This window comes from Podarcis muralis, chromosome W (assembly GCF_964188315.1).
Source record: "Podarcis muralis chromosome W, rPodMur119.hap1.1, whole genome shotgun sequence".
Classification (NCBI taxonomy): Eukaryota; Metazoa; Chordata; class Lepidosauria; order Squamata; family Lacertidae; genus Podarcis; species Podarcis muralis.
The window spans coordinates 26,274,626-26,301,813 of NC_135674.1; the positions used below are offsets into that span (position 1 = coordinate 26,274,626).

The 27,188-nt window shown below is 44.6% G+C and overlaps 1 pseudogene; it reads right to left on the bottom strand.

Annotated features, from left to right (window-relative positions):
- LOC144326336 (adhesion G protein-coupled receptor D2-like) overlaps nt 1-27,188 on the bottom strand; it is a 761,129-nt pseudogene that overhangs the window by 379,455 nt on the left and 354,486 nt on the right.

Genomic DNA, 27,188 nt, shown 5'->3' on the forward strand with positions numbered 1-27,188 from the left:
ACGCAAAATGTCTCATGCAATTAAAAAACAGACTGGAACTGGAAGTCAACAGCAACAATTAAGAAGAAACTCAGGCCTTGAAGAAATGGACTTGAGGGAGCTTATTATCAGTTTGAAATTGGACTTGGGAGGATTGAGAAAAGAGTTGGAAGAAAAAATCAACACAATTGATGGGAAATTGGAAAAATTAGAAAACACAATGAAAAAAAATGAAAAAGAAAATGAAGAAATAAAGGAAAAATTAACAGAAGTTTTAGAAGGAATGAAGGAGACAGATAAGAAAGTGCAAGAAATTAAGAATAAGAATCAACAAATGGATGAGATGGTGAAGAAAATTAGCAAAGAACAAAGGGAACAAAGAAAAGAAATGGACAAATTGAAAAAGGAGATGGAGGAACAAAAAGCAATCCAGGAAGCTACTGGGGATGCGCTAGCAATGATACAGATGCAGATTAAAGAGAAGACTTTGAGATTCAGAAATGTTCCAGAAGAGGAGAAGGAGGATATTTGGAAGAAGATGATTGAAACTTTAGCAAAGTGGCTACATCTACAGGAAAAAGACATAATAGAACAGACAGAGAAAATCTTCAGAGTGAACTCAAGAAAAGCAAAAATGAACAAATGGCCGGCAAACTGCATCACTGTATTCACATCGAATTGGATGAAAGATAAGATCCTCCAAGTAAAGAGTAACAACAAATTAACCATAGATGGAAAGGAAATAATAATTCTACGAGAAGTCCCACCTAGGCTGATAAAAAAGAGACAGCAATTCCAATTTCTAACAAAAGCACTAAAGGCCAAATCAATATCTTTCAGATGGGAATACCCAGTGGGGATTTCCTTCAACTTCAAAGGAAAAAGAAGACGATTTGAGACATTTGAGGAAGCAGATATATTTTGGAGAAAGTATCGAGGAGAACTAGGAGGCGGGAAAAGTGAAGTAAGAAATGAGGAAGGAAGGAAGGGAGAGCTATCGGATGAGGTGGAAGAAGAAGAAAAAGCTCAGCAAAGGGTGGAAGGATAAAGAACTACGCCAGTGGTAAATAATCAGATCAATAACTATTACAAAACCCTTCTCCTTTACCACTGCAGATAACTTAAACTCTTTCCATTAACTTTACAATTTTTTAACTAATAAAGGATGAAATTTAAATTGTTATCATGGAACGTAAATGGTTTAAATAATAGGAGGAAGAGGCAGAAAATAGAATGTATCTTAGAGAGGCAGAAGTGGGACCTTGCTTGTTTACAAGAAACCCACATCAATACTAAGCATAAAAGACTATTGGTAAAACCAAAGTTAGGGGAAGAATTCATCGCATCTGATGTAAGAAAAAAGAGGGGGGTTGTAATGTATGTTAAGAGCAAATATGAACCAGAATTGTTATATGAAGACAAAGAGGGGAGGATTGTAATAGTCAAAATATCAATAGAGGGGGAACCAATTGTAGTAGCGGGAATCTATGGATCAAATAAAAGAAAATCAGAATTCTATGTTAAAGTAAGATCATTATTAATGGAATATATAGATATGAGAATTATTGTGTTAGGGGATTTAAATGGAGTAATGGAACCAGAATTGGATAGATCGCAGAAGAAGAGGGGGGGGGGGGAATGAAGGGAAGTTGCCAAAAAGCTTTATGGAAATGGTAAGGATTTTTGATTTAGTGGATATATGGAGATATAAACATCCTGTCGAAAAGGAGTTCACATATTTCTCAGAACCAAAAAATTCGTATAGTCGAATCGATAGTATATGGATTACTAAGGATATGACAATTGAAGCAGAGAATGCCGAAATATTGCCAAAAACACTTACAGATCACAATCCAGTATCATTAACTCTTAAAGGAAAAGAGGAGAAAGGGAAAAAAAGGTGGAGAATGAATGTTTTCTTATTAAAAAATGAAAAAGTAATACAAGGAGCTAGAAAGTTGATGAAGGAATATTTTGAAAACAATTTGAGGAAAGGGACAGATGTTAAAACAGTGTGGGATGCTGGGAAGGCGGTTGTTAGGGGATATTTCATACAACAAAACTCAATAGCATATAAGAATAAAGAAAAAAAGAAAAGGGGGCTTTTAGAAGAAATTAAAAGGAAGGAAAAATTGGCTTATGCAAGCAAAAATAAAGAGAGATTAGATCAAGAAATTAAATTACTGAGAGTAGAATATAATAAAATTATAGAATACGAGGTAGAACAACAAATCAAATTTTGGAAATATAAAAATTTTGAATGGGCAAATAAGCCGGGCAAGATCCTTGCCTGGCAACTAAAGAAACAAAGAAATGAAAAATTAATAAATAAAATAAAAGTAGAAGAGAGGACAATAAGGGATATGACAGAAATTAAAAAAGAATTTGAAAAATATTACAAAAAATTATATCAAAAAGATGAAGCGCCAATAGAAGAAATAGAGGAATATATAAAGAAAAATAAATTAATAGAGATAACAGAAGAAGACCATAAATTATTAAATGAACCCATATCAACTGTAGAAATTAAGGAATCAATTCAAAAATTAAAAATAGGGAAATCCCCAGGTCCAGATGGCATACCAGCAGAATACTACAAAGAAATGTTAAATGAATTAATCGACCCACTAAAAGAAGTAATAGAGGAAGCTGTAGAGAAGGGGAATATTCCAGACTCTTGGACTCAAGGGTATATAACGCTCCTGCCAAAACAAGGTACGGATTTGGAATCTGTCTCAAATTATAGACCCATTTCATTGTTAAATTGCGATTATAAAATTTATGCAGGATTATTGGCTAATAGGTTGAAGAAAATTATAGGAAAAATAGTACATAAAAATCAGGCTGGATTTGTGGAAGGTAGACAAATAAAGGATAATATCAGAAATATAATAGACATAATAGAATATCTACAAGTAAGAAGAGACAAACAAGCAGCCCTGATTTCAATCGATGCGGAGAAGGCTTTCGACAAAATCTCGTGGGAATTTATGAAAAAACTATTAAAAGAATTGTGTCTAGGTGAAAAATTCCAAAAAGGTATAAATGCAATATATAACCAACAGAAAGCAAAAATTATTATTAATGGAGAGTTTGGAGAAGAAATCAACATCTTTAAAGGTACAAGACAAGGATGCCCCCTATCCCCAATGTTATTTATAATAGTATTAGAGGTTCTATTAAAGAAAATAAGGCAGGACAACCAAATAAGAGGAATAGCAGTTGGTGAAAAAAGATATAAGTTAAGAGCCTTTGCAGATGATGTTATGATCACAACAGAAAATCCCCTACAATGTACACCTAGAATATTGGAATGCATAAACGAATATGGTAGATTAGCAGGATTCAAATTAAACTATGGAAAAACCAAAATACTAGTGAAAAATATGGAAGAAAAAGATAAAGTGAAATTACAAGAAATTACAGGATTGGAAATTAAAAAGAAAATAAGGTATCTTGGAATAAATTTAACAACAAACACTATAGATTTAAGTAATGAGAACTATGGGAAAACATGGAATGAAATAAAAAATGACTTGCGAGTATGGGGAAAATTAAATCTTTCCTTACTAGGGAAAATATCGGTAATAAAGATGAACATATTACCAAGGATGATGTTTTTATTTCAAAGTATCCCAATACTAGGAGGAGATAAATGTTTTAATAACTGGAAAAGAGATTTGGCTAAATTCATATGGTCAGGGAAAAAGCCAAGAATAAAACACAAAATAATGATAGATAAGAAGGAGAGAGGAGGATTTGGTCTCCCAGATATGGAGTTATATCACGATGCGGTGGGTCTGACCTGGCTAAAGGAATGGATCAAATTAGATGACTCGGATGTATTGGATTTAGAGGGAGTAGAGACGAGATTTGGATGACATGCCTATTTAATAGATGAAAAAGTGAGAGTACATAAAGGCTTCCTAGGGCATATAATCAGAAAATCTATATATAAAATATGGGAGAAATATAAAAGACTCCTAGAACCGAAAACTCCCTGGTGGGCATCGCCAGCAGAAATTGTCGCAGTGAAAAAATTAAATATGAAAGAAAATTGGGCTACCTATAAAACTGTATTAAAGGAAGAAAACGGAGAATTGGAATTAAAGGATTACACAGAAATTAAAGCTCATATTAGTGATTGGTTCCAATATATTCAAATTAAGTATAGATTAGCAAAAGACAAAAAGTCAGGATTTGAAAAGGAAATATCAAAATTCGATAAATACTTAATACAAGAAAAATCAAAAAATATATCTAAATTGTATGATCTGATTTTAGAGTGGGAAACAAAGGATGAATTAGTTAAAGCATCAATGATCAAATGGGCGCAAGATATTGGGAAAAATATTATGTTTGAACAATGGGGAAAATTGTGGAAAGAAGATATGAAATTTACTATGTGTTATATACTGAAAGAAAATTACCTTAAAATGCAACATAGATGGTATTTAACACCTGAAAGAATAGCAAAAATGGATAAAAACTGTAGCGATGTCTGCTGGCGATGCAACATGGGAAAAGGTACTATGATACATATATGGTGGAATTGTTTAAACATCAAACAATTTTGGGAAATAATATATAATGAGATGAAAAAAATGTTTAGATACTCATTTAGGAAAACACCAGAAGGTTTTCTATTGGGAATAGTACCAGGAAGCCTAAAGGAAGAAGATAAGACCTTATACTTATATGCAACAGTAGCAGCAAGGCTATTGATTGCGAAAAACAGGAAAAGTGGCATAATACCGACAAAAACAGAGTGGCTTGCCAAATTATTGGAGTATTACAATATATCCAAAACAATGGAAGAAATTGGAAGGATTTCAAAAGAAAAGAGAGATAGGGACTGGAAGGTGTTTAAAAGATACTTGCAAAATCATATCGAAAAATCAGAACTCCTATTAGAATAAACAAGTTCCGTTTCAAATATTGAAATATCAAATAAGATGGATGACAATGTGTAATAGATAAAGAAGTATGAAATCAGGCTAAAGGTGTGTGAAAGAAAGTAATAGAAGTGGAAAGAAATTGTAATTGAGTAGATTGGAAGTCAAACACAAAGGTGGGGTGAGGGGTGGTGGATGGTGATGGGGAAAGGAACTATTTGTGGGATTGAATGTAAGTATGTTTGAACACTTTTAAGGATTGTATGAAATGTATGTTTGTATGCTTGTATATGTGTATTAATGATGAACCATTTTAACAATAAAAACTTAAGAAAAAAAGAAAAAAAAGAAATAAAAAAAGAAAAAGAAAAAATTTACAAAGTCCGGATCCACTTTGGTTCAGCGAACCTCGGGGATCGCCTGAACTCTTATATTCCAGCTCAGCCATTAAGATAATCTGCAGGCACATTGCTGGTCATTTCATAAGATGGGGAGGCTCATTTGACAACAAGAAACCAGCGATTTAGTGTCAAAGGCTGGTCCTGTGGAACACTCTGCCACTAGAGATTCAGCGGGCGCCTTCTGTGCCAACCTTTTGAACACCTGCTGAAAGCTTTTCTATCTTCTATTGCTTATGCAGGCAGCTAATACTGTGCCTTCCCACAGTAGCTATCTGGTTTTAACTTTTTAAATATGGTTTCATGTGGTTTTTATTGTATGCGCAATTGCTCTGCCTACTTTTGCCTCTGGCCTCATCCAGCAACCGTGCCTGAAGGTTATCCAGAAGGGATTGAAAAAGTTTCCACACCCCTGCCTTGTACAGATGGCTGAGAGAGTTGGTGATCTGATTGTTTTCTGTTCTGCTCTGAAGCATAGAATTTTTACTTGATAATTATCTGTGGTGTTTGTTTTTAGGATGTTGTTCATTGCTTAGAGATTTTCTTCTCTAAAGGTTTTTACTGAAGTAAATCAAACAGATCAATACAATAAAAAAATCCTAGAAGTGCAAAAAGGCAGCACAGTATATCTGAGAGAGACTCAATATTTGGTTGGTGAGGCACTTAAGACTGCCAGGAAAGCCAAATTTCACGTTGTAAAATGGAGAGATGCGCCCTGTGTGTCTGTGTTTGTTGCATGTAAGATGAAATCCCACCAAACAGGGTATGTCATAAGGGAAATGATTTGATATTGCTTTATATATCTTTGTAACTTTGTACTAATATAACAACTGAGTATTTTAGTAATATTTTGTTTGAGTTACCTGGTTTTTGTACATCACTCACAGATATTTTTAATATATTAAGTGGTGTAGAAATTAAATAACCAATAATCAATATACATGATGCAAATAAATGACGGACAGCCTGGTCCCTGCCACAACCAGGCCACGGAGCTTCTTTTACTTCCCGCCCAGGTCTGCACCAGATCACCATGACCAACACCTGGTATGGCTACAGTTCCCTCCAGCGCCATCTCACCAGTGGCAATGCTGTGCTCAAGGATGCAGCAGTGTCAGATGGAGGCAGGAGGTAGGTGAATCAGGTCATTGCTCAGGCCTTTCCTACCTGCCCCAACCTCCTGATTTATTTTTCACCTAGCTCCTTTAGTATGCTGCAGCTCATCAGGCCCTGGAGATTTGAATTCATTTAAAGTAGCTAGGTGTTCCCTTACCATCTCTTTTCCTGTCTTGGACTGCAGCTCCCTCCATTCATCATTGATTTGGTTAGCACCAGGTTGGGCATCACTTTCCTTTTGGGTGAAGACAGAGGCAAAGTAGGTGTTGAGTAGTTCCGCCTTCTCTCTGTCGCCCAATAGCCTTTCCCCTTCTTCTCCATGCAGAGGACCCTCCACTTGTTTGTTCTTCCTCTTACTTCGGACATAGCCCCCAACCCCTTTTTTATTATTTCTAACCTCTCTTGCAAGGCTGAGCTCATTCTGAGCTTTAGCCAGCCTGACTTTGCCCCTGCAACTGTTGGCTACTCGTGCATACTCCTCCTTAGTGATTTCCCCCTTTTGCCATTTCTTAACTCTCAGCTCATCTGTAAGCTCCTTATGCAGCCACAGTGGTTTCCTTAGATGCCTCCCACTTTTCTTTCTTGTTGGAATTGTCTGCAATTGGGGGTCTTCAATATTTCTCCTTTTGGAAACTTCCATCCATCTTGGACTCCCTTCTCTTTGAGTATTTCTGACCATGGGATCTCACCCAGTAGCTGTTTAAGCTTTTTAAAATTGGCCGCCTTAAAGTTCAGAGTGCATGTCTGACTACACTCAGCTTTCCCTTGCCTCTGTATCATGAAACCCAAGAGGACACGATCATTTCCTCCCAAGTTTCTGAGCACTTCCACTTCATCAATCATCTCCTCCCTGTTGGTGAGGACCAGGTCCAAGATAGATGATCCCCTTCTTGCTTCTTCCACCTTCTGGGAAATGAAATTGTCAGCGAGGCAATGGAGGAATTTGTTGGACCTTACATTCTTGGCAGAGTTTGAGTTTCAACAGATATTGGAGAAGTTGAAGTCTTCCATGACCACTATATCTCTCCTCTCCTCTGAACATGTGCAGAGGAGGGCGACCAAGATGATTAAGGGTCTGGAAACTAAGCCTTACAAGGAGTGCTTGAAGGAGCTGGGTATGTTTAGCCTGGAAAAGAGGAGACTGAGAGAAGATATTATAGCTATCTTCAAATATCTTAAGGGCTGTCACATGGCTTCTTTTCTCCTGCTCTGGAGGGCAAGACTCAAACTAATGGCTTCAAGTTACAAGAAAGGAGATTCCGACTAAACATCCATGACAGATGGCCACCCAACCTCTGCTTTAAAACCTCCAAGGAAGAAGAGCCCACAACCTCCTGAGGGAGACCGTTCCACTGTTAAACAGCACTTTACCATCAGAAAGTTCTTCCTGATGCTTAGTCAGAATTTCTCCTTTCTTGTAACTTGAAGGCACTGGTTTGAGTCCTCACCTCCAGAGTAGGAGAAAACAAGCTTGCTCCCTCTTCCATGTGACAGCCCTTGAGATATTTGAAGTTGGCTCTAACATCTCCTCTCAGCCTCCTCTTTTCCAGGCTAAACATACCCAGCTCCTTTAACTGTTCCTCGTGAGACTTGGTTTGCAGACCCTGGATCATCTTGGTTGCCCTCCTTTGCACACCTTCCAGCTTGTCAATATCCTTCTTAATTTGTGGCACCCAGAACTGGACACAGTATTCCAGGTGTGGTCTGACCAAGGCAATGTAGACCAATGATTTTTCTTGGTATAGAAAAGCTTCCTAAAGCAAATAATGGCACCATTTAGCCAAAGCTAAGCAGGTCCAGGTCTGGTCACCTTATAGGTGGGAACCAGATGTGTGTTTCCATGATGGAAAGAAGGATGTATATTAGGGTTGCCATGTTTCAAAAAGTGAAAATCCGGACACAAAATTTTTTGCCTTGAGGTGAAAACTGCAGAATCGAATGGTTTTTCTGGGAAAGGTCTTCTTCCTGCAGTGCATCACTAAACTATGGAACTCGCTCCCATAGAAGGCAGAGGCAGTGAGAGCCACCAACTTACATGGCTTTACAAGAGGATTAGACAAATTCACAGAGGAGGATAGGGCTATCAATGGCTCCTGGCCACAATTGCTATGCTCTGCCTTCACGGTCAGAGTCAGCAACACGTGCAAACTCCAATTGCTGGAAGCCACAGGAGGGGGGGGGGGAGGGCTCTTGTGCTTGAATCCTGCTTGTGGGCTTCCCATAATAGGCCACTGTGAGAACAGGAGGCTGGGCTAGATGAGCCATTGGCCTCATCCAGAAAAACTCTTCGGTACAGTATTTGTGTGTGATAAGCAATAGATTGTGGGCCACCCTTGTGTGGTTTTTTGGGGGGTGGACACAAGGTGGCGCTGGCACCATTTGCGTTTCAGATAGGGAGACGGAGCTTCTGTGGGCATGGGAACAGCAAAAATGGATTATCTGCTAGGCAGGTGTGTGTGAGTGAGTGTGGCTAGTTCACTCTTTGTATTAATTAAAACAAGTACTAGGCTGGCTAACGGAGAAGTTCAGGTCTGCCCAGGCAAAGATATTTGCGTATGTTAGCAATTTGTTTTGCAGCAAAAACACCTTAAAGGTTTATTCTTGTAACTAATGCAGAGGGAAGCTCATGCCATAACAAATCTGTTTAGGTGCCACGAATCTCGTCAGTGTTTATCTTAAGAATCTGCAGCCTGGCTTTTTCCTTAAAAAAATAAAATAAAAATAAATCTTCAGGACACTTTACAGAATTCAGTATAAAATCACAGCAGGAAATAACAAAAGTTTGCTACAAGAATCCTCAGGACAGCAATGAGCATTCATGAATTAAGGAGAACTGTGGATGCAGCACACCTACTAATACAAAGGAATGACTACTAAAGCTCAAGTGAGCAGAATGAATTTGGCCCTGGAGTCTAAAAGTGAGGGTCATCATGGCACCTCTGCTGCTTGTGGAACGCTCTCCCCGGGGAGGTGGTGCCATCGTTACATATCTTCAGCGCCAGGCAAAAACATTCCTTTTAAACAAGGCTTTTACCTATCTATGCCTTTTACAGTAAGTGGGATGTATTAATGTATGCCCATCCCTGCCATATTTTAATGTATATATGTGGGTTTGTTTGTTGGTGAGTGGTTGAGTTGCTTTGGCAAAAAACAAAACAGAAGTGTCTACTAAACAAACAAACAAACAAACAAACTTTTTCCATTTCTGCCCCAGGTACCTGAGCACCCAGGCAGGCTCCTCCATCATCTCCTCCTCTCTGGTCAGCGACTACGAGGAAATCAGCACCACCGTGCATTACCGCCTCTGGCACCGGGTCCAGGTGAGACTTTGCAGTCCAATCCTGCTGCAAATGGGCATCTTTGTGGATAAACATGTGGAGCAGGGGAGAAGAAGGCAATGGTTGTGGAAGGGCATGGAGTATGTGGAAGAACCATAGCTCATTGACAGAGCAGAAGGTCCTGGGTTCGAACCCCAGCCACAGATCAAGGTACGGCTGGAAGAGATTTCTGCTTGAAACTCTGTCAGTTGGTGTGGAGAAGTGGCTCCCCCACTTTTGGGGGCCACTGCCCCCTTGGTTTCATCAACTCATCCCCAGTGACTTTACTCTACCTTATAAAATGCATTATTCAGATTAGCAGTTTGCACGACCCACTAAAAAAAGATCACAACACCGTCAAACAGTGTTGATTTCCCATTGTTCAAAATGCAGTTGCAACTAGTAAGTTTCATTAACTCAGCAAAACGGATGAACTTGAATTGATCTAGTGATACCAGCGCTTCAGAGCCTGATAGTCACTTACACTTCCAATGCCCCCCTGCTGCCCCCTTACCTCTCAGTGCCCCCCCCCAGGTAATTCCACTGCCCCCCGGGGTGCTACTGTCCACTTTGGGAACCTTTGAGCTAGATAGATGGAGCAAAGGTCTGGTAACTTGCTATGTTCCTGTGAAGGGACACTGGTGCAGACCAGGGCTGCCCAAGATGTTTTGCTGCCTGAGGCAAAGGGTAAGATTGTGCCCTCCTCACATTCCTCACCCAGAAGGTGAGTGGACCGGCAGGTGAAACAATGAGAACAGAGTCCGACCTCACACTTCAGAGAAGCAGGCTAGCTTAGGATGGCCAATGCCAGGCCAGGCTGTGAGGCACAGCCAGTGGCTTCAGGAAGAATTGCTGGATGATGATGATGATGATGATGATGATGATAATAATAATAATAATAATAATAATAATAATAATAATAATAATAATAATATATTTATACCCCGCCCATCTGGCTGGGTTTCCCCAGCCACTCTGGGCAGCTTTCAATAGAATATTAAAATACAATAGTCTATTAAACATTAAAAGCTTCCCTACACAGGGCTGGAGGCTGCCACTGCAGCTGCAAGAGGCTGCCACCTCACTCTGGCTAATGACAGGGACGGCACTGGTCGAGAATTACTGTTATGCCTATCGGCTTGGTTGCTCGAGAGCGAACAGGCAAGATCCCTCACTGGTCTTTTCAAAGGCTTTATTATTGGTGCAAAACATTTACAGTGCAGAGCGCCTCAATTTCATGTCTTGCTCACTCACTAGCAGAATCTCAGAGTGGGCGGTCCTTAAACTTTCCCCAGCAGAGTAGTCTCTTGACCCCCAGCTGACGCCTCCCCTCTCTGCGTGAAAACCTACTGCGCAGGGAAGGCTTGGGTAAAGGGGGACCTCCCTTCCCCCCGCTTTGCTCAGGCACAGTGTCTTGGCTCTTTCTTGCATCCTCCGAGCCCTGCAGCTCTTCCCCACTAGAGGCGGGGCTTTCCTCCTCCGCTGAGGAAGTGCTGCTTCCCACAATCTTTGGAGGCTCTCTGTAATCCAGCTGCCCTTCCACCTCTCGCCTCTGAGCTGATGGCAGTTCCCTGACAATTACCATATGAGTTTTTTAAAAAAGAGTAATGTGTTTTTGTGCACATACCCCAATCCTATGTTTGTGGATGACATGGAGGGTCAGAGACAGTCCAGGAGGGAAAGAGCCCAGTTCCTGCTTCTCAGAATCTGATGCCTCTGGGAAACCCCCAAGCAGGGCATGAGGAAATTTCCCCCTTCTGCCGCTGCACCCCAGCAATTGATGTTCAAAGTGTGCCACTCCTGACTCTGGTTTGCATATGCCTTGGGTGTGGAACTGGATCCAGCCAGCAGCCTAGAGCCAGGACTCTCCCTCCCTCTGTGGGTCATTTTGGTAGGAAGGAGGAGCCGCCCACCAGTCAATTGCCTAGCATCATAGTGAGAGCCAGTATGGTATAATAGAGCGAGCGTTGGATTAGGACCTGGGAGACCAGGGTTCAAATCCCCGCTCTGCAATAAAGCTCACTTGGTATGTATGACCTTGGGGCAGTTGCTGCCTCTCAGCCTAACCAGCTGCGCAGACTGGTTGTGGGTATTAAATGGGGGAGGAGGAGACCCGTGCGCAGCACATTGAGCTCCCTGAAGGAAAAGATGATATATACTGTAAATGTAAAACAAATAAATGAACGGCTGAATGGCAGGATTGAGCCTGGCAGCTTGTAAAAGAAAGTTCAGGGTTCTTCCTCTGGAAAGGAAATATTATGAGTGCAGTCCCAATTCTCCATTTTCAGAGCAGCCCTTTCAGTGTTTACATCTCTTGCATCCTGTGATGTTGGGGAGATGGCCAGGTGGGTGGGGCCAAATGAGGATGTCTCACAAAGCCTAATTAGGCCCACAGGTAGAGGTTCCATAACAGGAGTATACAGCCATTGTGGTTGGTAGCCGTGGGCAGCCTTATTTTCCTCTGTGAATTTGTCTAATTCATTTTTAAAGCTCTCCATGTTGGTGGTCATCCCAAGGTGGTGGTGAGCCCTTTTATTATTTATTTATTGCATTTATTGCATTTATGTCCCCACCTTTTCCTCCATGGCACTCTAACCACTACACGCCCCGGCTCCCCTTCCTCAAAGTGGCCCATGTAGCTGCAGGGTGGCTGCCTTTGTGTAACAGGCCACGTCCCAGCTGGTGCTGATCGTGGTGTTGTGTTTGAATTGGCAGTGATCGAGAGGGTGGAGTTACCCCTGTTGTTTTGAGTGGATCCCCTTTGGGGCTTGATCCAGAGCTGCTTCTCTGTAGGGCTCAAGGCTTCCACTGTTTCCGTCCCACCGCAGGCTCTGCCAGACCAGTTTGTGGAGCCAGTGTGCGCCTTCTGGAACTTCAGCAGAAGGTAGGTAGCTCAGGAAAGGAAACCTCTGTCTTGGCTGCATTACAAAGGGAGCGATGGAGAGTGGAAGATCTTAGTGGGCATGGAAGCTCAGATTGTGGGTGGGAGGGCAGCAGTCTGTAGGGTGGAGGGCCATAGAAGCATAGAGCTGTAGAATTGGAAGGGACCCCACGGGTCATTAGTCCAACCCCCTGAAATCCAGGACTCACAAGTAAGGGATCCCTGACAGATGACCATCCAACCTCTGCTTTAAAATCTCCAGTGAAGTAGAATGAATGAACGGATCTTTATTTGCGTCAGCCATCGGCCATAGCAATAATACAACAATAGGATATACAAAAAATAAAAATAAGAAGTCAGCTATATAAAATACATTTTAGGGTTCTGAATCAATAGTCAAATAGTGGATCTTATTCTAATTGGCCCAGGTAAAAACCTTGCAACCTTTGCTGTCACCCCAGTGAAGCAGAGTCCACCTCTTTCGGAGGGAGTCCATTCCACTGTCAAACAGCTCTTACCATTAGAAAGTTCTTCCTAATATTTAGTCTGAATGCCTTTCTCGTAATCTGAATCCCTTGGTCTGGGTCCCACCCTCCAGAGCAGCAGAAAATATGCTTGCCACATCTTCTGTGGGAGAGCATTTCAGAGGAATATCACTCTCTCATCTCCTTTTGGTCTCCTCTTTTGCAGGCTAGACAGACCCAGCTCCCATGCGGAAGTCTGAAATATGGGTCCATAGTTCCTTCCTGTAAAACAGAGCTTTCCAAACTGTGTTGTGACACATTAGTGTGTCGGCTGCAGTGCGTAGGTGTGTCACGTGAATGTTCCCCACACTCCTCACGGGACTGGAAAGGAGTTAGTTTCATCTCCAGTTTGCTAGTAAAACTGAATTACTGTGTCTCGGAATGATGACGCATGTCTAAAAAGTGTGTCACCAACATGAACAGTTTGGGAAGCTCTGCTGTAAAATCTCTGGTTATGGGGTCCACAGTATGGCACCTCTGGACACCCTCAGATGGGGAAGAAATTTGACTCGGTTCATATTTAGAGGCAAACATACCTGATTAGCAGTTTCTGAAACAATATGCAAACCAAAACTCAGCTGCTCTTCGAAATCCACACCTTTCAGAATTTTTTGCAAAGCAGTTCTCCAGACAAGTAATTAAATAAATACATATACTTGGGTTAAAAGTGTGAATAAAAATGCACATATTAGTGGAAATAATATACAAACATGCATTGTATTAGAGAAAATAGTTTTGCAAAAATGGATTTGTCAGCCAGAATTGCATACACAAATGTGTATGTCAAGAGAAATTTGCACTAAAATGGCTGATAATTTCTCATGTGGACTTTTTCTAAATAAAACAAAATTGCAAAGTCATGTGGAAGTGTGGAGAAAGGAACTCACTGATGGAAAAATGCGAAACTGACATTGAACGGTTCACTCATCCCTGCCTTGGTGCCCGCCAACACCCCCTGCCCCTCTGAGGTTTTTTTCCTCCCCTTTAAATTGGGTTTTTATTGACTTATTTATTTGAATTTCTGTTGATGGGAAGATGTTGCCATGCTTTGCCTGCTGCTTCGGGGGTGTTCTGAGCAATGTCAGCCCCCCCCCCTCCCGTGAAATGGGTATTTAGTTGTTCCCATGGCAGTTGCTTATATTTCCAAGTGTGCCTGAAAAATGGGAGACCCTTATGCCTCCTGTGTTCAGTCAGTCAACCAATTCACTCCCTTGCCTGAGATTGATAAGACTGTTATGTGTTTATTCTTAACACCCCAACCTGCTACGAGGAGCCTTTTGTTGCTGAGGGAGGTTTCCTTCTGCAAAGTTATTTGCAAATGAGTGACCTTTCCCTGGAGGCCCCACTGAATTATGCCTCCTGCCTGTGACAGAGTAGAGTCGCTTGGAGAATTATGGCCCATGAGGAATGCAGGATGCTCAGTGCACCATAAATATGGTCTGACGTGGGATGTTGTTTCCTTGTCTGGGTCATCAAGGAGCATATGTTGGGGCTTTGCCGAAAACTCCAGGGGGAGGGGGGTTGGCCTTCACCAACCAGGATCCTTCTCAGGTCTAGAACTTTTGTGCTAATTTGGAACCCTATGCGGAAAGGTGGCAGCACTTGGGACTCAACTCAAGGTGAGGAGGGGGTGACATGATAGACTCCTGCCTGAAATACAAGGAAGCTCCCTATGTTCCTGTCTAATTCAACTCAAGCACAGCTGTGAGGACTAGCACCTTACTTTGTTTTTAAGGGAGGCACCATGGCTCCCCAAAAAAGCAACTGCTCTGCATTTAGAAGGTCCCTGGTCCAATCCCTGGCATTTCCAGGTGGGGATGGGTGAGACACCCCCCCCCCCCCGCGCCTGAAATCCTGGAGAGCTGCTGCCTGCCAGAGTTGACAGTGCAGAGCTGGGTGGACCAATAGTCTGACTCAGCATAAGGCAGCTTCTTCTCATGTTCCTTGTGTTGAGGGGGCTGCTGAGTGCTTGTCAGTGCCTTGTTCCTTCTTCCGGTCATGGTGGCTGGGACTGGGCTTACTGGAAACCCAGCTCTGCAGTTCATCGGTCCAGTTGTTCCCATACCTTTCCAGGGTTCCACAAACTGATCCCTAGTGCCAGCTTCCCAATCAAAACCATTATTTAGAATAGCAGTTTGCTCCACCCACTAAGAAGGACAACAACACAATAAAATTCAAAACAGCAGCAAATAATTGCACATTTATTCAAAATCCAATCCAATCCAAACTACTTACTTTCATTCCTGTGTTGGAGGGGGTTGGGCTAGATGACCCTCAGGATCCCTTCCAATACTACAATTCTAATTCAACAAAATTGATGAGCTAGATCCAGTGATGTCTGATGAGCCCTTCACACCTCCAATGCCCACCTCTGCTGCCCCCTTGCCTCTTAATACCCCTCTAAGTAATCTCACTGCTTAAACCCTTGGGGGTGGTTGGTGGGGGTGGGAGGAGCACTCTGGTTTGGCTAAGAGGCCTCCGGTTAGCAGCAAGCCTTTCTGGGGCAAGTGAAGCTCTGTGCTTCTCTCTGGTTTCAACAGCTGTTTGCTGCTGACTCCCCTCATTGGGTGCTGCTGGACTTAGAGATTTGTCCTTCAGTCCCTGTTGGGCTTCTCCCTTCCCCCCTCCTTTCATGCCATGCTAGCCCTAAAGGAGGAAGAGGAGAAGGCTGGTCCACTGCAGGCTGCTCTGTTATCACCTCCCACCTGGAATTTACCACCTGCTCTTGCAACCACACCACCAACTTTGCAGTGCTGCTGCAGGCCTATGAGGTGCAGATGAGAGAGACTGAACCCTTTGCTTAAGGGAACCAGGGGGCGGGCAGGTTGGGGGGCAGGGGAACAGGCCTTAGTGCCATTCCAAAATGTTTTTTTCTGCCTGCAATGAATGGCAATATGGCGCCTCTTCCTCCACCCCACATACAAAAGCCACAGGTTTGCACTAGCAGCTGGATAACTCTTACGCCACAGAGGTGTGTCTGGCATCTTCATTATACAGATACAGCTTTACTCGAATACTGTAGACACACCTCTTTACCTTGGCTTTTGACACTTGAGGTGTATGTTTTTGGACCCATCTAATTTCTGTAATTTTTGTTAGGAGAGCTTGCAGCCCGGGTAAATTAGATTGAAATAATCACTTACTGTTTCTGGAGTTCAAAGGCTTTATTCATGCAGGAGCTATTAACAGGATGAGTAGGGATAAAAGAGAGAAGTACCAGACATCTTGTCTCAACATGTTGGAAGAGAGAGCACAAAATGGTTCAGCTTTTAGTGGTGCAGTTAACTTATAGAGGCCACAAGCAAGTGTTGGATAGATTGCTAGGCAAACAGCGTGGTTTGAAGCAACACATGCATGAAATAGAAGCTCAAGAGAAGGAAATGTATTTGCTTTTTCCCAACAATTTTAAGTTGTTTTAAATTGATTTTAATGTTGTGCTTTAGTTGTTGTAACCTGCCCTGGGACTTTGGGGTGATGAATGGGTAATAAATGGTGGTAGTAGTAGTAGTAGTAGTAGTAGTAATGGGACAGTCGACCACACCTCAGTCAAGTGGGCTTTTTGAGGATGGGTGGCGGTGGTTTGCAGGACATCCTGTGTGGCCTACCCAGCTCTATCCACCAATAAAAGGGAATGGCTGGGGAGGGTCTTGGGTGGAATAGCCAGGGGTTGCCCCTACCCCAACACCCGCCAACTGAGGCAGTTGCCTCACTTTGCCTAACAGTAAGCTGACTCTGCTTAGCAAGTTGTTCCTGTGTGTTTGAGCAGAGGAGTGTAGAGGAGGAGTCAACCCTGAAGACCTTGACCTTTGTTGGCTGTGGTGTCTCGTTCTGTGCCCTGATTGTCACCTTCGTCCTCTTCCTGGCAGTTGGGTAAGGCTTGAGCAGGGCCACGTCTCCAGAAGCAACACAGGTGTAGGATGGGGATGATTTCCTTACAGAAGAACATCATGACACTCTGTTGGATCAGGCCAATGGGGGCCCATCTAGTCCAGTATCCTGTTCTCACAGTGCCCCCCCCCCCAGATGCTAGAGGGAGACCCCACAAGCAAAATCTGAGCACAAGAACCCTCTTGTGCTATCTTGGATAGCCACACACACCAATCTAAGAACTAGGCAGCTGCCCCAGGTCTGTGCTCTAGGAAGCACTTGCAGCAACCAGGAACCCCTCCCCTCCCCCATATGCACCTTTCCCCAGTGGGCTGTGTGCATGTAGCCAGAGGCTACACCTGCATGAAAGATGCCTCTGCTCTTCCCTCTTCAGTCCCTTCCTGGTTTGGAAGACATAGTGCAGGGGAGGCGCCTGGCGGTTCACTTGCCCAGCCTGCCTCTTCCTCCAGCTTGGAAGCTGCCTCTGCCTCTGATTCCTGGCTGCCACAGGCCTCCACAACCCACTGCCCCCCACTCCTGAGTCCGACTCCATGCCTCCTTCCCCCAGTGCACACTCGTCAGTGCCCTACCAGTCCCTGCCAGATTCCTGCCTCCAACTGTGGAGACAGAGCAGAGCCATCCTGGCTAGCAGCCATCCCTAATCCGCCCCCTCCTCCTTCGTGGATTTGTCTCATCCTCTTTCAAAGCCATCCCAGTTGGAGGCCACCCCTGCCTCCTGTGGAAGTGAGTTCCAAAGGACTGGACAAATTCATGGAGATGGGGGAGGGGGAGGAGGAGGAGGGCTATTGATGGCTCCTAGCCAGGACGGCTCTGCTGCGGCTCCACAGTTGGAGACAACGATGCTTTTGAATGCCAGTTGCTGGAAACACCAGGAGGGGAGAGGACTGTTTGGCCACTGTGAGAACAGGAATCAGGGCTAGGTGGACCATCATGGACCTGATCCTGCAGGCATGCTATGTTCCTTATGAAGGGGTGCAAAGCGCTCCCTGTTCTTGCTTGAGTACTTTGTATGAGTCGTTCCTGACTGTGACTCCACCGTAAGGATCAGGCATTGCAGGGACTCCAACTCTCATCAGCCCCAGCCAGCAGAGTGCATGGTCATGGGGGGGGGGGCGGCTGCAGGTTCTGCATCCCGTCTCCTAAGCATGTGATGGGACTTGACCAGCACGGGGGCTGGGTATCAGGAATGGCACTCCCAGAAGTGTTGGTTCTCCAGGGTGAGAGGCAGGGAGGAAAAAGGAGAGATCCCGGGTGGGAGCTGGGAGGGGGCTGCTACCCTCTGTAGGTGGTGGGGGTTGAGAACTGCCTCTAGGAGAAGTCTTCATATTATACGTATTCTGTTTGTAGCTTTTGTAGCTGTTCTTGTAGTGAGATTTTTTTTTAAAAAAATTGAACAGTAAAAAAGGGGGGTGCACTCCCAGCTTTGTTTCTTGACTCCCATCACCCCATCCCCCCTCCCTCCCTGCAGTGTCCCCAAGAGCGAGAGGACCACAGTGCACAAGAACCTGATATTTGCACTGGTAGCTGCGGAGGCCTTGCTCATGTTCAGTGAATTGGCCAAAACCAACCAGGTAGGAAGGGCAGGCAGCTGAGAGAGACCTCATGGGGGACCTACCCACCTTTGCCAGCCGGACAGAGACCTGTTCTGGTCCTGCTTCCTGCCAATGGACCCCTAGCCCCTCGCCCTCACCTCCCACAGCCTCCTGCCCTTCCTTCCATTCCTCTCCCCAGGGAGTGTGCTTTGCCGTCATGGCCTTCCTGCACCTATTCTTCATGGCTGCCTTTGCCTGGATGCTGGTGGAAGGTCTTCTCCTGTGGAGCAAAGTGGTGGCTGTGAACATGAGCGATGACCAGCGGATGCGGTTTTACTATGTGACTGGATAGGGTCTGTGTCCCAGTGGTGATGAAGCAGGGAGGGAAAGATAGGGCAGGCAGCCAAGCTGACTTCTGATTCTCCTTCTCCTCCGTCTTTTTAAAGTCCGTACTCATACAGATGGCTCGATCCAGTTTAGACAAACCCTGTTCCCATCTTAACCACTGTATGGTGAAGTGGATCTGTGACCGTGGCCACTGGGTTATTAGTTGCCAGGGGCTACCCAAATGGCTCAGGTGACTGCCTCAGGCAGCAGGGGCAATTCCTCAGGCATTCGCCTGGAGCTCCTCAGGTGTCCCCTCTGCCTCTCCTGCTCCGCCTAAGCCAGTCTGCTTCTCTTTTCTCATAGAATCTTAGTTGGAAGGGACCCCTGCAATGCAGGAAACCTAGCCCAAGCATCCCTGACAGGTGGCCACCCAACCTCTGCTTAAAAACCCCCAAGGAGGGAGAGTCCACCATTTTCCAAGGGAGTCCATTCCACTGCCTAACAGCTCTTACTGCCAGAAGGCTCTTCCTTTGAACATAAGGAATCTTCTTTCCTGCCGTTTGAATCTATTGTTTCAGGTCTAATCCTCCAAAGCAGAGAAAAGCAAGTTCCCTGCATCTTCCTTGTGACAGCCCTTCAGATATTTGAAGATGGCTTTCACATAATTTCCATAGGTGAAATAAGATCCAACTGCTTCTTTATTTGGATCAGATGATGGGGTGATGGGGGGGGGGGGACTTGTCCTTTTTTTCCCCAGGCAACTATGGTTTTGGGCCAGCCCTAGGTGCCTGTTCATAGCTCAAAGAGGAAAGGACAAAGGTGGAACACAAAAGGCCTTTAAGCTGTGGCTGTCCATTGGGTGCTCAGGTTGACCTGAAAGAAGTTTTATTTGAACCGGAAGCAGTTGAGAAGGCCCTCCAGACTTTGGGGGTTTTGTGGGGATATTCTGAAACATGCTGTTGATGCCATAACAGTGCATTAGCAATTGTCTGACACACATTGCCCCACTTTATTAGTAGTTTTGCAGTGCTTCCCAGTGTGACCACATTACAGTGGTACCTTGGTTTAAGAATAGTCCGGCTTAAGAATGATTCGGTTTACAAACTTCGCAAAACCGAAAATAGTGTCCCGGTTTGAGAACTTTTCCTCAGTCTAAGAATGGAATCAGAACGGTGGAAGGGCACCGGCAGTGGGAGGGCTCATTAGGGAAAGCACCAGGGCCGTCTTACCCATAGGCAATAGGGGTGCGGGGCACCTGGGTGCCGGGCTCTCAGGGGCACCAGGCTAAGAGTCCAGGGCCCAAGAGTTGAGTCCGGGGAAGAGCCTGCCCGTCGGTCAGAGTGCCGCGGTGGGCTCTTCTGCGCTGCGAGTTTGGGAGCAACCAAGCCAGCGAGACACTGAGGCAGCCAGCCGGCTCCGCCCTCCTGGCTACCTGGTACTGGGTAACCGGGGGGTGGGGCACCGGGCAGATCTTTGCACCCCTGTGCCGCATATGCTTAAGACAGCCCTGGAAAGCACACCTCAGTTTAAGAACGGACTTCCAGAATGTTCGTAAACCGAGGTACCACTGTATGGCCATCCTGAGGGGCATTCTTGCCCTATCGCATTGCAAAAGTGGGCTCAACCAGTTGCCCTCCAACTCTAATCATAGTATGAAGAGTTGCAGGATTTCAGCAGGGGGATAATGTGTTGGGATGTGTCCGGAGAGACGGGGGCAATTGGCAGGCCCCCAGCTGGCTCCAGCCACCAGCCGACAGCCGGGTGAACTCCGGTTCTTGGAACAGCATTGTTACGGTAAAATCTGGGTGCGAGGCTGCTCTGCCACCCAGCTCGTCGGACTAAGTCCGCGGGTCCCTGCGGAGGAAAATGAGCTCAGCCGGAGACAGGAGCAAGCTGCAGAAGATCCAAGTTTATTGCGCAACAGGTTCAAGGCGAGATTGAACAGCGAGAAAGGGGTGACATGAACTTTTGAAACTTCCCTCCATGTCCCAGAATACAGTGCAAAATACATCCCAGTTACATCATGAATACATTAGGAAGAGGTTGGGTTACACAGGATTAACATATGGAGGAGGGAGGGGGAATATGCAGAGCTGGAGATATGCGCAGATAAGCACATCCTGAGTACCGGTGATGAGAAGACAATGGTCCATGTATGCATAGTCTGCCACCTGGCATTGCCCGGAGGAAAGGCTTGGCAGAGTGATTTGACAGGATTAGGGTCTTGACACCTTGCTTGAGGGATTATGGAGGACAGGGGAGGTGTCATGGAGTCCTAGAGAAATTGAGCAAATTGGCACGTTGATTTTCTATGAATTTTATAGATTTTAGTCCCTTTTGACATTGACAATTGGACTCGGAAATAAATGGATATATTGTAGCGAAGAAGAAGGTGAAGAAGACATGCCCCCCCTTCCGTATCAGCATCAATCAGTGACACAAGCCTCAGAGACCTTTAGAGACTTGGCACTCTTTAATCAGCAGAGTGAATAACTTCTCACAACGGAAGTGGAGGACAGAGACATATGTAAGCATATTTACAGGCGTTTATTCAGCATAGTTCAGGAACAAAGGAAAAAACATGTCTGCTTCCCTTCGTGTCCAAGCAAAACAGCAGTACAACATTTTACATTTGGATTAAAAATTTGAAACAATCTGGATAAGGGAAAGGGAATTTAAAAAACGGAAGCCAGTCCCTACCTGCTGATAGAATAGGAAAACAGAGACGTTTTCCAATGCAAGAGAAAAGATTTAGAGATTTGTAAACTTCCAAAGACTGAATCTATTATCCCCCCAAAAGCAGGTGAGGGGGGGGGGAGAATTTAACATTACTGAAATACCTGCAAAAGCTTTCAGAAAGGACTTTTAAAAGCCACTTGACTTTCTGGAAGGGTGACTCGGTCAGAGCAGAGAGCAGCCATTGTGATGCAACAATGAAGGAATGTCAATTACTTTCGTTTCCTACTGGGATACTTTGAAGTGCTGCAGCAGGCTGAACTGAATTTTAACCCTTAAATTGAAAACTGGCAACATATTTGAATTGCTTGAGGAGTGAAAAAGGAAAATAAATAAGAAAGGCAGGTTGGGAAAAAATTGGGACTGTATTTTAACTGTCTTGTTCCGCAAACTGGAGCTGTTGCATGACTACTAGCTCATTACTCCTGACTCTGTGGAAATAAAAGCATCTTTGACCTTGGAAATCTGAGTCACCAACGGTGTTATGGTGGGAGAGCAGGGGGAAAAACCACACACTAGAAGAGAATCTAAAGAATATTGCTAGCGAATAATTGGAAGAAACAAGATTTACCAACTATCGAAGAACAGCAGATGAAGATGATGGACTAATGGAACTTGCCGAACTGACCTGGAGACTCCAAGACCATAGAGGAGAGACGGTGGAAGAAGATTGGAAGAAGTTTAAGGAATATTTGAAAAAATATGTTAATATTTAAATCTTAGAATAGCTTTGGAAGTGGATATAGGCTGTAGGGTTAGAAGTAGACGATAGTGTATTTTAAAATAGTATTATTTGTAACTGATAAAATGTGAAGATTTTTATGGCTACAGTAAGTGTGATAAAAAATATGGTTAGAAATTATGATATATGTAAACTGCTAAAGATGAGGCAAAATGAAAATCAGATAGTGGGGACTTGGGGAAGCCCACCTAACAATGTTTAGAAAGAATAAGGATAAGACAAGAATCTGTTTGTATTGTTTGTTTTTCTGTTTGTGTTGTCTATTTGTGTTATAAAATGAATAAAAAATTGGGGGGGGGGGGCAAAAAAACACACAGCAGTACAGCAAAGGCAATATACAACAGAAGTTCCCAGCAGACTGTGCTGGAAGTAAACAGACATGTGACATACTATGACTCCACATTGTTAGGATATTTCTGTTACACCTTAAAAGGGGACAGGCTGTTGTGAGTCACAGCCTACGTATTTCCTGTTCACAGGAAGTTTCTGCTGTTGTTTCTCTCTCTGTGCCTGAGACATCGAAGCAGGCAGTCATGTTTTTTTTTCTTTGTTCTGACCAACGCTGAATAAAGTTGTAAATAATGCTCTCCTGAGTGCATCTTTTGCTGTGCGAACTCTGCTGAAAGAGCGTGCACCAGCCTTGGAATGTGACATGTTATTTCAGAGGCTCGTGTCGCTAATTGACTGATACTGCGTATCTACGGGAGATCGATGGATCGTCCGGAGGCGACGTGGAGTCATGATGGCCTCTGTCCCCCTGGCAGTATCCCAACAACAGGTTTCGGGCCCAGATTCACGGCACTTACAGGAGAGTAAGACTGCGAGAGACTGTGAGGTATGTGGAGAAAAGTAAGACTTTTCTGTTGCCGCGGCAGCCTCTTTGAACTCCGGCAGACTAATTGGCCTGGGAGCCGCACCAAAGGCTTCGTGATTTATGGGTGCCAAGATAAGGAGTCTCTGAAGTGAAAAAGACTCACGGCTCAAGTAAAAGAGCTGGAATGGAGTTTTTCCAAGCCTCTGAAGGCACTCAGTGCCCTAAGTTAAATGGCCAAAATTATGAGACCTGGGCAAAATGGTGTGAAAGTCTACTACGACAGTTTGGAGTGTGGCATACTGTGTGTGAAGCACCTCCAGTTCCTCTGACAGATAGATGGAAGGCCGAAGATTCAAGGGCCATAGACGTAACTGTCTTGTCCGTCTCTCGGGAGGAAATTGCTACGCTAGCTGGCAATACCACAGCACGTCAGATGTGGAATGCTTTGAAAGTAGCCCATCTGCCGGTCATCCCAGCCCAGAGTTTGACTGCATCGGAGGTCCTGGCTGTTTCCCAGAATGCGAGTGATTGCAGGGATGCCGAGGGCACCGGTTGCAAGCTGCAGGGGGAGCTGACTGTGATGTCATTCCAGGCAGCATTCCTGCCTCCAGGGGGAGCCAAGGAGTCGGCAGCTGAGAGCTCTGTTTCTCATGAGAACCAAGGTCATCGTCTCTGCAGAGGCCGGAAGGCCAGAAGTAAACAGAGACAGAACCCTGCAAATGGCTCGAAGCAGAAGGGGGTGGAAAGCCCACGCCAGTGGAAAACAAGGTTTTGTTTGCTGGCACAGCTTCACCAAAGGCTAAAGGCAGGTCTGATGGCCAGGAGCAGGGGGGCATGCAGCAAAAGCCCACGCCGGTGGAAAACAAGGTTTTGCTTGCTGGAAAAGCTGCTCCAAAGGCCAAGGCCAGGTTTGTTGTAGATTTGGGAGCCATGCAGCATTTCACCAAAGATAAACATCTTTTTATCTCCTTCACGCCTCAAGATGGTGAGATCCACCAGGCTGATGGAAAGACGTTGCGAATTGCAGGAGTTGGGAATGTGAGACTGGCAAGTCTGCACACAACCATCAAAGATGTACTTTATGTTCCAGATTCTGCAGACAATTTGCTCAGTGTCCCACAGCTGACTGGGCGTGGCTTTGAGATTTCCTTCAAGAGGAGCGTCTGTGTCATCAGAAAAGGCAAAGAGGACATTTTGCATGCAAAGTTTATAGATGGTTTGTTCTGTATAACTTATGATGACAATGGTGCTGCTGTGTCTAATGTTGATTCTTGCTGTGTTGCACAAACTAACAAAGTTCTTCATGCAGGATGCATTCACGAGGCACACAGAAGGTTTGCTCACATGTCTTGGCAGGCACTGGCCAAGATGCCTGAGTTGGTTCAGGGTTTGAACATCAAGCCCTGTAAGTTTCACATGAAATGTGTATCTTGTGCAGAGCACAAGGTGAAGGTTGCTCCAAAAGGCAAGGAGTCTAGCAGGCAGGCTTCCAAACCCTACCAGCTAGTCCACGCAGGCCTGGTTGGTCCACTTGCGCCCTCTTTGGGTGGAGCAAGGTACTTCATGGTTCTAATTGATTCTTTTTCCAGGTACATTCATGTGTTTATGCTCCAGCAGAAATCGGAAGCATTTCCTAGGTTCAAGGAATTCTGTGCTTGGTTGGAGAATGCACACAGTAAACATATCGGCTGTTTGTTTACTGATCAAGGCGGGGAGTTCACTTCTCAGCAGTTTGAAGCTTTCCTGACTGAGAAGGGAATCCAGCATGACCTCTCAACGCCTAGATCGCCATGGCAGAATGGACTTGCTGAGCGAGCAAGCCAGATTTTGCTGCAAGGCCTAAAAACCTTGTTGCATGATGCCAATCTCCCTGAGAAGTTTTGGGGGGAGTCTTTGTCCACATTCGTTTATTCCTATAACAGGAGACTGTCATCACCTATTGGTTGTACTCCCTATGAGAAGATGTTTGGTAAGAAACTTTACGTCAAGCACATGAGAATCTTTGGTTCAGACATGTGGGTACACACCCCACAAAGCAACAAGCTTGGGAAGCGTGGGGCACATGGTTTGTTCATGGGGTACGAAAAAGGTTCATACAGAGTATGGATGACTGACTCTAAGTCCATTAAGTTCACAAAGAGTGTTGAGTACAATCCTAAGTGGGGGGAAAATGTGGGAATTTTCCAGAGTTACCCAGAGGAGGATGAAGGTGATGTGAAAAAAGCAGATAATGTTGAGGTAGAAGAGGAAGCTGAGGAAGCTGAGGATGATGATGATGATGATGATGATGAGAGTTCGGATTCCAGCTCAGTGGGCGGCGCTGCTGCTGGTGTCAGCGACAGTGATGACTCAGCAGACTACAAGAGTGCAAAGGCCTCAGTCAGACCATCTGATGCGTCTGACAATGAACTGAAAGAACCACTGTTCACCATTGGTCATTTTTCTCCTAAGAAGGAGGAGATGAGTGAAGAAGACTTGCGTCTAGTTCGCAGATCTGAAAGGGCCACGAAAGGCAAACCTCCAAAGAGATTTGCTGATGAGTTTGCTAAGACAGCAACTGCTGTTCTTAGTAGCTCAGAGAAGGTGTCGGAACCTTCAAGCTTCAAAGAGGTTCAGAAGTTAGCCTCTAAAGATGCTGAGCCTTGGCTTAATGCCATGAAGGCTGAAGTTGATTCCTTGAATAGGAACCAAACTTGGGAGCTGGTACTGGTAGTCCCAGGAATGAGACTGGTTGGCAGCAAATGGGTCTTCAAGGCCAAGATAGACCAGAATGGCAAGGTTGTCAGACACAAAGCCAGATTGGTTGCCAGAGGTTTTTCACAGGTACCAGGACAGGATTACCATGAGACCTACTCACCCACCGTCAAGTATGAGAGCATTCAGCTAATGCTCAAGATTGCTGCAGAGGAGAAACTGCATGTTTCCCATCATGACATTAATACAGCTTTTTTGTACCGGGTGTTGGGGGAGGAGCTGTTTATGCTTCCACCTGACGGGATGCAGATACAGAAGGGAATGGTCTGTAAACTGAGGAAATCCTTATATGGTCTCAAGCAGAGTGCCAGGTGTTGGAACACAAAACTCACTGAGACATTGCTTTCTCTAGGTTTTCACCAGGGCAAAGCTGATCCATGTGTGTTTGTCAAGGAGGAGGGGCAAAACAAATGTATTGTTTATGTTTTGTTGATGATCTTCTTCTGTTTTGGAAGAATCAGGCTTTGTACCAAAGCACCCTCGCTCAGCTGAAGGAGCACTTTGACATGAAGGATCTTGGTGAGGTATCCAACTATCTTTCTCTGCAGGTGGAGAGGGACCAAGCAGGTAATTTTCTGGTACACCAAACACAGAAAATTGCTGATGTATTAACCAGGTTGAATTTGGTTGATGCAAACCCAGCAGACACACCGATGGTGACAGGTTACCAGGTAGATAGTACTGCTGAAGCGTTTTCTGACACTTCGCTGTACAGATGCATTCTAGGCAAGTTGAATTTCATTGCTAGATGCTCAAGACCTGACATAGCTGTAAGTACTAACCTGCTTAGCAGACATGCCAACAATCCTACTGTTCAGGATTGGAAAGCTCTGAAGCGCATAGCCCACTATTTGAAAGGGACTTTGCACGACAGGCTGAGGTTCACCAGTCAGAAGACTGGAGGTCTTGAAATCTTTGCAGGTGCTAGTTTTGGAAGTGACACCACGGATGGTACAAGCACTTCTGGAGTATGCTACATGTACAACCACTGTCTGTTTGACTGGTTGTGCAAGAAGCAGACGACAGAAAGCCTAAGTTCCTGTGAAGCAGAACTCAATGCTCTGTCATTTTCACTCATGGATTGTGAATGGTTGATGCAACTTTTTAAGGACATCAGAGTTTCTGTGAAATGTCCTATACAAGTGTATCAAGACAATAGATCCTGTTTGGCTTTGCTGAACTCAGAGAGTTGCAAGCAAAGAACCAAGTACTTGGAGATTAAGCTACATCGTGCAAGAGAGTGTATTCAGAAAGGACTCATTCAGGTGTCCTACATGCCAGGAAA